At 41.8% G+C, this 15192-nt stretch overlaps 1 protein-coding gene across 14 annotated transcripts in view; it reads left to right on the top strand.

Moving 5' to 3' along the window:
- The window catches only part of KIAA1217 (KIAA1217 ortholog), a 291604-nt gene that overhangs the window by 114004 nt on the left and 162408 nt on the right, over window positions 1–15192 (top strand). The window lies entirely within an intron of this gene.

Consider the following 15192-nt stretch of genomic DNA (forward strand, 5'->3'; position numbering starts at 1 on the left):
CCTCTTCAAGTCCTATAGGATGTGGACATGCTGGAAAGAACCTCATGAAATTATTCATGTATTCGAGGTGGGCTGAATTTAATCTTTCAAAGAGAAGCAGCTGTCAAGTTTTTAAAATGTTGAGCATATTTCACAATTTTGACCTTGACGTTCAAGATATTTCCCTGTGTCGAACCTCAAATTTGTTTGGAATGAGTTTTCTTTTCACATAAAATAAATTTATATGTTTTCCCCCCAATTCTAGGAGTAATATATGTTCCTTTGAAATATTGTCAATTGAAGGCATTTTAAGTTTATTCCCTTGGTTCTTTTCTTATGGCTATGAAATTTAGATACAATTGATTCTTTTAATACAGATGACTCTTAAGAAAGAGGGATTTAATCTTAGCAGAATCATGTTGAAACTATCTTATAGAAGGGCACAGAGAAAAATATAAACTATGTTTCTGGGATAAATTCCATTTACATAGAGAAGGAAAAAACTGAGTCATAAGTGACTCCTGTGTAGATCCAGATTTATGCCTGAAGCAGCTTTTTAAAACAAATTTTTGAAGCTTGGTTTCCTTATCTGTAAAATTGAAGATACCATATTTTCTCAGTGTCAGTGTGTGGATTAAATAAAATGCTACATGGGAGAGGGCTAATGAGTATCTGGTACATAGAGCTTCAAGTAGCGATCTTCGAGACCTTCTTATCGGTCTCTACCTCACCTCTTTTTCTTAAGTATTATCTCTTTTTAGATATCCCTTTATTAGCACAGAAAATATGTTTCTTTTGGGTTGTAATCAATGCAGTGGAGTCACTGAACATATTGGGTATTGTCAACCACTTTTTGGCCATTCGAGTAAGTCATTTATATAATGAATTTATAATGCATTAGGTATTACCTAATTTCAGTCTAAAGAAAAACCCGCCTTCGAAATGGAAGGAAATCTCGTGCCATTCCTTGTAAGGGGTTTACTCTTCTCGTGTCAGACTAGCATGTTTGGGCCTTGGACTCCACTTTGAAGAAGCTGGCCACCTCAAAGGTGAGATGATAGTTAGGAATTTGGGTCCTATTTTTTTTTTTTTTTTAATAACTACTGTGGGCTGGGAAAGAGGACAGGTGCTTTATACCTGTTTCACATTTTAATCTTCGTAACTCCTCAATGGGTGTTATTATCCCGTGTTTACGGGAGAGGAAATGAAGGCATGCAGAAGTTCATTAGCTCACTCATGAAGGCGTGCAGAAGTTCATTAGCTCACTCGGGATGGCCCGTGAAGAGAGCTCTGGTTCAGTGTTGCGCTCCGGCCCGTCTGCCACTCTCAGTGTTTTCCACAGTTTAATTGCACTTAGGGGTCATGCTTATGAGGCGACATCCTTTAACATACGGACCTTAGTGTCCCACCAAAGCCAACATTAAAGTCTGTCTCACAAAACAGATTCTCTTTTCCCCCCTGACTCCATCTTCTCTCCCACTCTGCCTTGCTTGCTGGAAAAACAGGTTGATTGTTTAGAGTTTATTGTTACGTAGAGCTGTTTCCAAGGTAATCGTAGCGTCATGATGTCAGGGAAGAAAACCTATTGCAGATTGTACTGTCCTAGGAAGAAGCAAAGGAGAAGCAAGTAGGGACTTGATCTCCAGGCATTCGGGATCCGGTCAGAAGGAGGACTGCTTACATTGGCCTCTGCCCTGGAGACTCACGAAGCTGACACTGCCATGATTGTTGTCCTGACCTTCATATCGGCAGCCCACACCTCTCCCTGCCCATCCCTGTTAGCGCCCCATGCCCCCATCCGAGGGCCCGGGGCCAGGGAGTGCACCCCTGCTGACTCCCTGTGAAATCTACTCCAGGAACTTTCTTTGGATGGAATCAGCCACCTTCTGTAGTTGACTGCCTCCCGTTGAGTTGCCTGCTCTTCTTTTCTGAGAGAACAACCTCACAAGGAATCATGGAATTTGCTTGGAAGTTATTTTCAAGTAAGCAGAACACTTCAGTCTTCCATCCAGCTTTCCAGTTGTGGGAAATTCCTTGAGCGTGTCTGTCCATAGCTGTGTCTAACACGTGTTAGGTAGAGATAGTTCTCTGTTGTGTCATCCTAAGAAATGCAAATCCTTTTCTCTGATTCCTTTGCTCTTTCCTTCCCTGTAGATACTGTGCTGTGCTCAGTAGGCTGCCAAGTCTGTATGGATTAGAGCTGCTTAGTCCCCTTCCACAGCTCCTGTCAAAATAATCAACCATCATGGTGCGAAAGGAAAACCAACAGATGCATTCTCCCTGGCTGAAAGTGGGACTCAGTGCCCCAGCCTGCAGATGAACTCTTCTCTTATTTCTTTCTAGAAGCATCCTGCAGTTGTATGTCCTAAGATTCCCTTTCTCATGTCTTCCGCACGTAGGCAGCGTCTTTCCTAAGCCCTTGTCAGGGATCGCAGTCGGGATCCGTGGGAAGGTTGTCATTGCCAGGATGAGTCCTTCACCTCCATTGCTAAAACAGAGACCACACAGAGTTGTTTTCATTTAAATTCAATGTTTTGTTCATCACAATCTGAACTTGAGTCCTCCTTTTGCTTCCTTTTCAGTGGAGACTTGTTTATTTCATGACTTCCAGTTCTGGATACGTATAGCATCGCCCCTATCTGAACTCAACACTTCTGGGAAAACTGTATGAAACTGAATCAGGAAAACAAAATATATTTGCTTTCTCCTTCTTTGTCATGTCATATGCCTCATTTATTGTCTGTTTTTGTGAGCCAAGGTTGTAGTTTAGATTTCCTTAGTGTGGTTTTCTGAGTAAAAAACCACAAAACTGGTGTTCAGGAGATCTAGGATTTCCCACCCGCTCTGCCAGTTGCTAACTGGTGGCCTTAGATAAGACAATGAACTTGTCTAGCTCCGAGCTCTCCAACGTGGGGGTCGAACTGAAAGGCATTCAAAGTTCCTTTCGGGTCAGCATTCTGGGATTCTGTGAAAAGATAGTTGCATAGAGTAGGAATACCCTTATTTGTTCCTAAGAGATTGTCCTTGATAACAATTGATGTTGTTTGAAAGACTGGCGTACACAGATCTTGGACAAATAATTAAAATTTTAGGAGGCCTACCAGATCACTTTTGCTAGCATGAAATTATGTTTCAAGGCATAGTACTCTGGCCTTTTCAGGGAGTCTGCTTGTTTCTGAGAAACACCACGCTCTGCGGACATGCCAGGAGCTGGTGAGCTCTACATGCAAACACATCAGGCCGCAATCACAGAGAACAACAGCCACAAAATCTGGAATATAGCCATAAGTCCAGATGTGGAAAAAAGACAGTCAAGAAACAAAGGATTGCTGTGAAGCCTAAGCATTTTAATTAGACAACCACCTGCCCCACATACTTGACGAATTTTGTAGAACACTGTGACAACAGAAAAGATGGTTGAAAGGACCACTTTTTTTAATCAAAAATTTTAAGTTAAAGATAATATTTGCACGTGGTAAACTCTTCCACTCATACACCCGACACATACCCACAGAATTAAAAGCTTCTATCCTAAATTCTCAGTCCTTCTTTCTAAAAGTAAGCATTGTTAATAGTTTCTTGATAGGTCCTTTCCCAAAATAGTAGATGCATATCCCAGTAGAACTGTACACAGCTTCTTTTTACATTTATATAAATGATCAGAATGTACAGTTGTTCGGTGCCTTCCTCCTCCTATAATGACTCGTCTTCAACATACACATCAGGTCATACAGGTCCAACTCATTTCTCAATGACATGTTGTTTACGCTGTAGAGATTATCATGCTATTAAATCCATCTCCTATGCAAATTAAATAATCACCTCTCTTGTTTCTACTTTTCTCAATCCGCAACCCCTGCGTTCGGGTCGTTGTTCTGTTTATCAGGAAGGCAAAGCTGCTCTGTCGAACATCCTGTTCATAAATCTGGGTTTTTACCCCCAGCTATTCTATCAGGGTAAATTGCTGTAAGTAAAATTGATTGTTCAGGATGTTTACAAGTTCAACCAGAAAGGCTGTGCCAATGTTAATATCCCTGCAACATGGAAGAAGGCTATTTTCTCTATTATTGCTAACCTGGATACCATTTTTTTTTTAATTTTACATATCTAATAAGTGAAAAAAAAAAGACACTCATTGTTTTGATTTTTTTAAAATAAATGATGTTAAGGCATATTTTCCTATTAATTATAGCTGATTTTCGTATGTTGATAAGGTTCTAGTTTGCCCATTTTTGAGTTGGATGATGACTCTCTTACAGTGATTTGTAAGACTGCATTATAAATTAAGGGATTAACTTTCCACCATAATTGTTGGAGGTACTTTTTTCTAGTCTGTCTAGTCTGTTGTTTGTGGAGGGTTTTTTTTCCCCCTTAGAAGTTTAAAATTTTTACAAAATCAAATTTAGAAATCTTTCCTTTTGTATTTCTGCCTTTTAGAGTTGTGTTTTTAGAAAGGTCCTCCACATTCAGATATTACACATTATAAAATTGTTTGTGTTTTAGTTTAGCACTTTTAGAGTTTAACATTCTTAGGCTGTACTGTTTGATTCAGCTAAAGTTTATTTGGGGGGGGGTCAGGAGTTTGATAAGGTTTCAGCCTTATTTCTTTTTCCAAGTGGCTAGTCAGCAGTGCTGTTACCACTGACTGAATAATTTAATGTTTCCCCCACTGATCTAAAATGCCACCCTGCGAGACCCAAATTTCTGCTTGTATTTGACTTTATATCTGAGCTCTGTGTTTGGTTCCATTGAACTGTGTCTCACTTTTCTGATTCCTGTATGTTTGAGGTACAGTAATTTCAGACATGCGTCAAGCAAGGGGGAAGATTAGCCATTGTTCTGCTTCGTTCATAGGCACGCTGTTTAGTGCCTACTTAACGCAGGGACGTCTGTTTTCAATTTTCTCTATGAACTAATGTTCGTGATAACATTGTGTCATCTGAAAAAATTAACTTCTGCTATTATACCAAGCTTAAAAAGATTGAATATATGCCAAATTAAAAATAAACAAGGTGACTTTTTAAAATATCATGAAAAAGAATGTTTTTCAAATTGTATCTAGAAATCTCACTTTTGTGACATCGTTCCATAAATAAGACATTATAGTATCTCTATTCATGTACACATTTATAGGAGATCAGTCAGAAAAGTGTTAGTATTTCTTGTGCCGTGTCTTTCAGTATGTGCCCCATCAAGTAGAGTTATGGGTTGTCCGGATCTGATGGATTTCATATAAAGGCCTTTGCTTTGGCAGCAGTTGGGACCTATTCACTTTCTGAGGTAAATCTTGTAGATCAGGAAGTTGAGGTTTTGGGGTAGAATCCAAGAGTCAGTTCTGATCTTATTGTTGGGGAATGTGGAAATCTAAAGCCTTTCTTTAGCTAATAACATGAATAGTGGAGGATCCTTTTTCCCCTGTACTAATTAAGTATTTTCTAAAAGACAGTGAACTTTTAACAACAGGAGCTTAACTGGTTATTTTTCACAGATCTGTGCTTAAACATGGTCAGAGAATGGCCCCGTTTTAAAATCTCCTTATCTGTGCATGTTGTAGTTTAAGGAGGAGCCTTACTATTTATGTGGAGATTTCTTTCCGTCTTCATACGTTCAGTGGTAGATTGGTGTCTTGGGTCCTATTTTGAGTTACAACTGATTGTGGATTCAGTGAGTTGCAACAATTAAGAACCGTTTTTACCTCAGAATCAACTCCGCAGAGTATCTCAGAGAATCAGTTATCAGCTGTGCAGGGGGTAGATCCATCTTGAGCCAAATGAGCAGTTTTATTGCTTCTTTTCAATTGAACAAACATAGGCGCTGAATTGTCCCAGACCTTGTCAGAGAAGCAACGTAGGTGTGTGAAAAAAGAGTATATTTATTCTACAGTCTTGTCTTCAAGTGTGAAAAAAGCTTTTGCAGTCCAGCTAACTTGAGACACCAAGCGTAGTGATTTCTTCACAGACATTAGGACTGAAAATGAACAACCTGTATCTTCCTCTAATACTTAACCAGAGGCTTGGGAAAAGCCATGGCAGAAGGCAGTGGAGGGACAGTTGGAGGACTTGGCTTGACCTCTCCTCAGCATCCAGCCACAAGTAAAGCAGCTGCTTGGTAGGAATAGAGCAGGGCTTGCCTACATATAAGGCTCTCTCTGAACAAAAAGAGACAGCCTAGACCAACTGCAGTCTACCTCAGCGAGCCTTCCAAAGGGCATCTGTAATAGTCCTACATTTGAGGTTAAAAAGCTCAAGGAATCAGAAGGTTGGGAAAATACGAGAGGAACCTTTAGATGAAATGAAATGTGGCAAAGATCTTCATTCAAATTTAATTGAGTCCAAAGCCATTCCTCTCTGGAGAGAGCCATTTGGATTGCGTTGACTGAACACACAAGCCAGGAATTACCATCACACCACGATGATATGCTAAAAATAATTTGGCGTCTGAGCCCTTCTTATATGTTTAGGTTCTTTGTAGAGAACCCAGGCTAGGAGTTGTTCTTTCTGTTCACTTTATTTTGCTCTCATTTATCTTGACTGTTGACAGTATTTTATTAATACATTTTTTTTTTTTAGATTGTGGTAAAATAAACATAACATAGAACTTTACCATTGACCATTTCTAACTGTACAGTTCAGTGGTGAAATCATTACTGAAATCATACAGTATTTGTCATTCTGTGTCTTACCTCTTACCTCACTTAGTGTAAGTGTCCTCAAGGTTTAGCCCCGTCAGAATGTCCTTCCTTTCTGAGGGATCCTTTTAAGGGCTGAGTACTATTCTGTCATGTGGATATACCACCTTTTGTTGCCCAGTCATCTGTCAATGGACATTTGGATTTTATTTTTGACTTTTAATCAATAAAATGGACCCATAAGACCATTCCCCACAGGAATATGCCTCAACAAAATAGTTCCAGAATTTGGAAATACTTCCTGGTTAGACTTTTGCCGTTGTTGATAACTGTGATTTGGCTTAGTGAGTGTTACTAGTGGAAGAAATGATCACTTTAGAAATGAATTGCAACAATTGATCGCTAGTCTTGAGAATTCATATCTTCTCACTTCAAGTTCAAGCAGCTGCAGGATCCAATAAACAAAAAGCCAAAGGACAAAGGTGGCAACCACTTGGTGAGAGATGTTTGTTTTCTTGAATCGATTTCCCTGTACCTGGCATCCAGAAAAGTGTGTTTTTCGTGGACATTTTAAGGCCTCTAAGCTTGAGATGTGGGTTTATTTCCTCAAAGACCCAGTACGTGATCTTTCTCACCAGACTCTCTCTCAGGCTCCGCTAGGTAAACAACTCCAAGGTCCGGAAAATGGGAGTGAGGGGAGTCATTTAGATTATTTCACATCCTCTCGCCCCGGAGTACTTTCCTTACTCAACACTTTCCTCACGTTTCTCAGAGGAAAAAAGAAATGGAAACTTGGTACATTTATTTTTTACATACATGCCAGCTTTGACCACTCTTGGCAGTAGGTGAGCAGGAGATTAATGATGGGGATCATGCCATGGAAAAAGCCATAAGGCTTTACATCACAATTTTTTGTTTTTAAAACATTTTGTTTTCATAGCTGGGGATTACTCCATTTGCAGAGGGTAGGGAGAATGAAAAAATATATATAGTAGAATAAAAGAGAGAGTACTCATTCCAAAGAAAAAAGTCACAAAGATGTAACCAATTCCATTTCAGTTTTGGGAAGAAATGCTTTGAGTTTGGAGGCGAATGAACAGGAAAACATCCTATGCGTATGCTATTTTGCATACCATTCCTTGCCTGAAGAAAAAGACCATATAATGAAGCGGTAATTATTGTCCCAGTGTACTTAGAGTATGATTCTTCTTTTTTTTTTTTTGAAAGATTTTATTATTTATTTGACAGACAGAGATGACAAGTAGGCTCAGGCAGGCAGAGAGAGGGGGAAGCAGGTTTCCTGCTGAGCAGAGAGCCCAATGCGGGGCTCAATCCCAGGACCCTGGGATCCCTGGGATCCTGACCTGAGAAGGTAGAGGCTTAAACCCACGAAACCACCCAGGTACCCCAGAATATGATTATTCTTATCCTAAAAGGATCACCAATAGATTTACTTCAAAAATAGAAGTGACTGGGCGCCTGGGTGGCTCAGTGGGTTAAGCCGCTGCCTTCGGCTCAGGTCATGATCTCAGAGTCCTGGGATCGAGTCCCGCATCGGGCTCTCTGCTCAGCGGAGAGCCTGCTTCCCTCTCTCTCTCTCTCTGGCTGCCTCTCCGTCTACTTGTGATTTCTCTCTGTCAAATTAATAAATAAAATATTTAAAAAAAAAAAAAATAGAAGTGACTTTAGTTCATTTCAGTATTCACATAATAGACTTGACTTATTTGTCTGCTGTACATTAAATGTTAAAAACTTAATTGAGGATAAATTACAAAGGAAAATAAAAGCATGTGTATAATTCTAATATGTAACCAATTGAGAAATGAAAAAAATATAATTCCATTAAAATTTGTTTGACTTAATGTAACGTTGGGGGAACATAGTAGGTAGCTTGATAATCACAAATAGCTAGAAGTTTGTAAGTGGATGGCCATTTAAAAAAAAAAGACATTTATTTGTTTGTTTGTTTTTTATTAACACATAATGTATTATTAGCTGCAGGGGTACAGGTCTGTGAATCGTCAGGTTTACATACTTCACAGCAATCACCACAGCGCATACCCTCCCCAGTGTCCATCACACAAACACCCTCTCCCTACCCTTCTGCCCCCGGCATACCCTCAGTTTGTTTTGTGAGATTAAGAGTCTCTTATGGTTTGTCTCCCTCCCAATGTTTGTTTGTTTGTTTGTTTGTTTGTTTGTTTTTAAGCAATCTCTATACCTAGCGTGGGGCTTGAACTCATGACCCTGAGATTAAGAGTGTATGCCGTACCGACTGAACCAGCCAAGCGTCCCACTATTTTTATTGTCAGTGGATGCAGTGGTTTTAGAATAGTGTCTCTAGCACAGTGTAGCAAATGGACAGACTCTTAGCTCTGAGTATATACTCACAGCAACTATCTCTATCCTTTTTACTCTGTATTTATGGTATAAGAGATCTTTTAAAAATTATCTTGATTTTTTTGGTAAAAATTACCTAAAGATAAAGGGATGTTGTATTTTTTTTTTAAGATTTTATTTATTTATTTGACAGAGATCACAAGGCAGAGAGGCAGAGAGAGAGAGAGAGAGAGAGGAGGAAGCAGGCTCCCTGCTGAGCAGAGAGCCTGATGTAGGGCCTTGATCTCAGGACCCTGAGATCATGACCTGAGCTGAAGGCAGAGGCTTTAACCCACTAAGCCACCCAGGTTCCCTGAAAGTTGTATTTTTTTGAATGAGATGTTAGTGCAGTCTTAGAAAACTGTATACATACTACGAAAGTCACCTTCTGTGTGTTCTGTAGGGTCTTGTAGATAATGGAAACCAGAAAAATCTAAATTAAGATAGCTCAGGAATAAGCAGGCTGAATTCTTATACCTGTTCTGGGAGCAGTGAGTTTGGTGAAAAGCAATGATTTGGGGGAGAAACATGAAGTTTGACAGAGTGCTCCCACAGGGTAGACCCAAGTGTGCAGGGTAATCTGGGGTCTCGTGGTTTTATAGGAGGTTATGTTGACTATCACATATTAACTTTGTGATATTAACTTTTGAATATTAACTTTGTCATTTTGTGAAGGACATGTAACTGCGGTCATGTAAAAGAAAGGGAAAAAAAAGACTGCCAGAGTCAGCCAGCGAGCGTATAATATAGAAAACACCCCTACCTACCCCGAGTCTGGGGAACCCCTAACTTCTCTGTGTATCTTAGGAGGAGATTTGAAGAGAGGTTGACGAGAAAGGATAAATATTTTTTGAACATGGACCCAGTGCCAGGCGTGAACTCCTCCCTGAAACGACATGGTGGTGTTCCCATTTTGCAGATGAGAAGACTAAGGCTCAGTCAGCCTGTTGTTTAGGAGACAGTATTTCTAGGACCATGTGATTCCGAGCCTGTGCCCTTTCCCACGCAGGCCGCTGCTCCTGGTCAGCTTCTTCTAGCAGACACACTGATCTGGAACGTCCCTCCTATAACCTGAGGCTGTCTTACCCGCCCTGCTTTGGGTGTTAGAATGGGCATGCCAGTGTCTGAAAGCCATTAAGGAAAATGAGTCACTGGCTGGACACACTGAACGTCTTCCGATTAGGAGAGCTTCGTGGAGAAGTAAAGTACCAAATGATTTTTCTTCTTAAAAAGAACTGAATCTCTCTCCTGAGTAGATTGAGATTGTTGGCAAGTTCATGTGCATCCCGGTCAGCAGAAAAGAAATATAAGCAGTAATGAAAAACCTGTGGACTCAGAATACCTTTAGTCCCCAGAGCTGCAGAGCAGGCCTTCGGGGAATGATGTTGAAGGCATGCAGAATGGAGGGGGTGGGCATAAAGAGAATTCTGGTCCAGGGGGTAAAGGCAGGGAACAGAAAATGAAGAGATGGAAGGAAGGCACTTTGGGTGGTGACTCTTCACCCCTGGGTAAGGTGGTGGAAGCTGCTTTTGTTTCACCACTTAGCCCCCAAGTAATTTTTTTTTTTTTTTTTTTTTTTTGGTAAAGAAAGAGAAGAAAATATTTTCGAGGTAACTCATTACCTTTTGGCTTTAGGCCTAGAAACCTCAGAAGTTAAAAGTAATTTTATATGCTGCAGATGCTTCCTGGTTTTAAAACTGGGACCTGGCTTCGAAACAATGATGACATCAACGCTGAAGGATATTATTCTTCCATATCATGTAATTCCAGTAGCAGCTGGGGGGAGGGGGGGAGTCTTAACGAACGTAGGGGGAGGGGAGGTAGTCCGATGTAGATCATGAACTAAGCAAAGAAAAGATATTTAGCTTGATTTCCGTTGTAGGTAAAGATTAATTTGGACTGTGTTCTAGTTCCGAGACAGTACAGTAGATAAACCTGTCTTGCCTCTTAGTATTTTTAAAAAGGCCTTGATATTGATTACAGACCTTTGATGTGTTTTCATGACAGTTCAGACTACCCACGCCCTAAAATACCAATAATTAAGAAAAAGTCTCCTTCAGAGGAGAATCAAGGCAACTCTGCTTCCATGATTTAATTTTTGACGTCTCTGGAGGGATGCAACAAGCTCTTTTTAGCCATTAGTAGTTGATCTTAAAATAGGGTATGTACTTCCTCTGTAGTACACTAGTGAGTCTCAGTTTTATTCTTGAGAGCATGAGGTTAAGTGGTAGAAACAAAAGGAACTTCATAGAACCTTGTTTCCAAATCCTGTCCTCCTATATTCTCTAGACCCGGCTGACAGTAGATCGGGTAACATTTATGGTTGGTCATACCTACCGGGCCATGTATTTCAACTGTTACTTTTTGGAAGAGTGGATATATGACTTTGGGATCCAGTTCTGACTTCCTATCTGGTTTCCCTTCTTCCCTGCCTTGGGCTTCATTTTTTTCTAGAGTTCTTGAAGTCTCTATAACCATGCCCTTCCCAGCCCAGTCCAGGGTCATTGGATGTGTCTTCATGACTGTTTGGTCATTTGACAGTGTTGGGTGAGTGTAGGTGTGCTCCTCCACTGTGCCCAGAAGACACACCAGCAGAGGTTCAACCACAGTCTGGGTCTGTTGCCCAGTGTGAAATGGGAGGTTCGTCCTGTAGGAGAGGGGAAGCTGGGGAGCCAGTGAGAATACAGGATTTTTCCTCACCTTGTGTCTAGGCTCATGAACTCATGAAAAACAATGAAATAAGGAACAGTTGCCTTTGCATAATATGTTTCATTTCTGGATCCCTTTTGCATCCTATCAAAATCTCTGCTCTACAAAGGCTTTACTAAATTATTGGTACTAAGCCTATCTGATAAGGTTGCTGTTGTGTCTCTCCCCAGGGGTCTCTGCACTTTTAATAATGGAGTCAGTCCAAACCCCCTGCTTAGCTAATCAAGGAGCTGTGGGTTTGCAGGGTCAGCTGGCATGTTGGTGTAGTGTTCCTGGAACAAGATGGCTTCTTAGTTCCCATGAAATCACCCTCTTCTCCCACAGCCCAACCACAAGCCACTACCCTGCCTGCTCACAGGGCTGACGCTGCTCTGTGGTTAATAAAAGAGATAAGAGCCTACACATGCTGGTGGCTGGTAACATGGTAGGAAGACCTGTGTTCTTCTGCCTGTGGGTGTAATACAGCCCAGGGCCAGGAATGGGCCTTCTGGTCAACCTTGGGATGGATCGCCTTCCCAGCTGGGCTGTTTTGCCTCCTCCCAGGGTGGCGAATGCTGGCCACCAGCATGACTATTCTGTGTGGACACTCGAAGTCTGCCTTCCCTCTCTGTAGCACCGTTTGCTCCCCTGGACTAGGAAAGAGGGCAGTAGACAAACCTACATCAGAGCCAAACATTGGATCACACTTGCCACATAAGTCTCTTCAGCTGATCTAAGAGCTCCATTATGAATGGGGAGGAGAGGTGACCCACTGAGATAATCCTTGAAAGAGTGATCCCATTCTTAGAAAGCTGGCCTTTGTTCCGGTGTTCTCTACAGAATAATCATGGGCCACATCATACTTCCACATTTCTATTTCATTAATTGCAAGGTGTGTGTGTGTGTGTGTGTGTGTATGTCCTTGAAGTATCCACCTAAAAACGTTGCTTTACCCTTCTCAAAAATGGGTCTGATCTGCCCATTTTAGCCAATGGTGGCCAGAGCACGGCCGTTCCATTGAAAACGTAGTATTTTCTTATGCCAACCAATCAAATGCTCTCCGTTTAAAATGCTGTCCTTCATGCTGGATCTGAAAGCTCTTCAGTGACATCTCAAGAGAGTCAGCCCTGTATTGAGAAGGTCATTGTCAAAGTAGGAGTAAACGAAGAATCAAGGTTATTCTTGCTCTGCCCTCTTGCCCTCAGAGTGAGTTACCATTCCCAGAGGCACAGGAACCATGCTGTGCTTGAGTTATGTGTTTGCGAGTGGGATTTATTAGCTTTGGGGAGGAAGGAGAAGGTCATCGTGATACTTGGTAAATTATGAGAGGGGGGTCAGATGGTCAAAAAGAGGGAGCTCCCTGCCAGACATTCCTGGCTAAGAGTCAAAATACCATGGAGCAAGTAGTTTGGAAATGATGAGTAACCTTCTCAACTTCATCCTAGACCCTCAGGCCCAAGAGTGTACCCTAAAGGAGAGAGCAGAGCTTTGCAGGAATTTGGAGATGGGAAGATGGTGGGTGGACAATTTCTTGTGGGTTTCTACAGTGAGTACTAAAGGGTGAAAATAGTGTCAAGTGTTCCTCAAAAGCTCTAGAATGACCCCTATATTACGTCCGCATCCGCCTCAGACCCACAGCGGCCTCCCGGGTCTTCCAGATGGAAGAGGAGAGAGACCAACAGGAAGTGCTCATCTCAGTGATGTGATGTGGTTTCCTCTTCATTCCCTGACGGAGGGTCTCTCCTTCCCTTCACTGAACAAGACGTCCTTCAGAGGAGGGAAAAGAAAGCCTCCTTCCCCCCATGGGGTTGACATTCCACCTGCCCTCGGGTCTAAAGGACACGAGATGGGACCGCCTTGGTAGACGGTCCAGGTGGAATCATGTGGGAACTCAAAGTGTCACCCCAGCACCCATGCAGCGCTTGCTTCTGGTGGAGCACCGCCTTCACAGGAAGGAAACTGAGGACTGGGCAGATGCCTCAGTTGCATTGAGTGCCCAGAGAACCTTCTGGCGCTGTAGTTTGCTTGTGAGTTAACAACTTCCGATTTCCTTTCTCTCAATGCCTTCGTCACTGCCTCTGTTCCATCCTAGATTTCCGACTTATTTCGGTAACGTTTCGGTGGAAGAGTGTCAGAGAGTTTGTGTAGTAACTTTTCATTCGCAGCTTCAACTTGCGGAAGTTGATCATCTTAACTGGTGTTTGAGAGCCTTTTAATGGCCCCAGCCGGTGCCCCGTTGATCATTTCTGAACTCTGATTTGCATGGCGGCTCCAGAAATTCCATACTGAGGATGCAAAACAGGACCTGTAGGACTTTGAATTCTGCTGAGAGGTTCATTTCTCTCTCTCGATCTCACTGTCCATTTTTCAATGTAGGGCCAGAAGCTCCTCGTGTCCTTGGAGAACTGCTTTCAGCTTTTTGCTTTTTCTCTTTCCAGGTAATTAGCAAAAGTCTGTTCAATTATTGAACTGTTATGTGTGCACATTCTTTTTTAATTCATTGTATCAGAGGGATGCCTGTTACATATCTTCAAGAAGAACTCCTAGAACCCAGCCTGTTGTTTCAAAAGATTGAGATGTTCTTTTATGAACAAAAAATTTACCAGGGTATTAAAAATGACAACATATGGTATTCCTTCAGCTGGAAGAACATATGAACTCCAGTAGCTTCAAAATCAGGCTAGAGAGCTGTAGCTGGGTTTGTTTCTTTTCACTCCACCACAGATTATTTTCCTTAATTGCAATGTTAAAAATACTAATTTGTAATTATGGGCCCAGTTATGTTGTATTAATTATAATTATAATGTTTTATCACACAGACTAGCAACTGATGATGGCCCTTGTCTGTTTAAATAATATCAATCCATCTTTGAATTTACGAAATGGCGCCACTTATTTAATCGATGTTAGCAGTGAAATGAAACTTTCGAGAAGACTATTTGTGTACAAAGGCATTTTTATCCTAATAAAGTTTATAGCTTTCACAATAATCTTCAACCCCCCATGCATATTTCTGGGGATTGCCAGACTAGAAAGTGGGAAATGGGAAATGAGGCTTGGCTCCAGCACCGAGCTCTTGGGTAGCATGGGCTGAAGAGGGCTGGCGTGTTGGCTGAGTCCTGACCGTGCAGCTTTGCACACCTGTGGCAGCAGAGAACTGGAGATCAAAACACCAGTTTGCCTGGGGTCCGGGAGGTGGCAGCCCCACAGGCAGGTGGGCCTTAGGGACAGCATGTCTCAGGACCCAGACCCCCCGCTGGGGATGGGGATCTGCCCACCCTGAGACATCTGCCACCATAATTCTTACTTGCTCATGAATGGGAATGCATGTTCAAGTTGAAGGTCTTGCATCCCTGCAGCTAAGAGGCCTGGAGTGGACAGAGCCAGACCTCTTCCTTCAGCAGCAGAACATTCTAGGAACTCTGGTCTATGTTTGTTTGCTTCCAGCTCCTTCTCCTTGAGAAAAGCACGACTGCTTTATTATTATTAGAGCCAATGCTTTTGTCCAGTTTCCTCCT

This window comes from Mustela erminea, chromosome 6, assembly GCF_009829155.1.
Source record: "Mustela erminea isolate mMusErm1 chromosome 6, mMusErm1.Pri, whole genome shotgun sequence".
Lineage (NCBI taxonomy): Eukaryota > Metazoa > Chordata > Mammalia > Carnivora > Mustelidae > Mustela > Mustela erminea.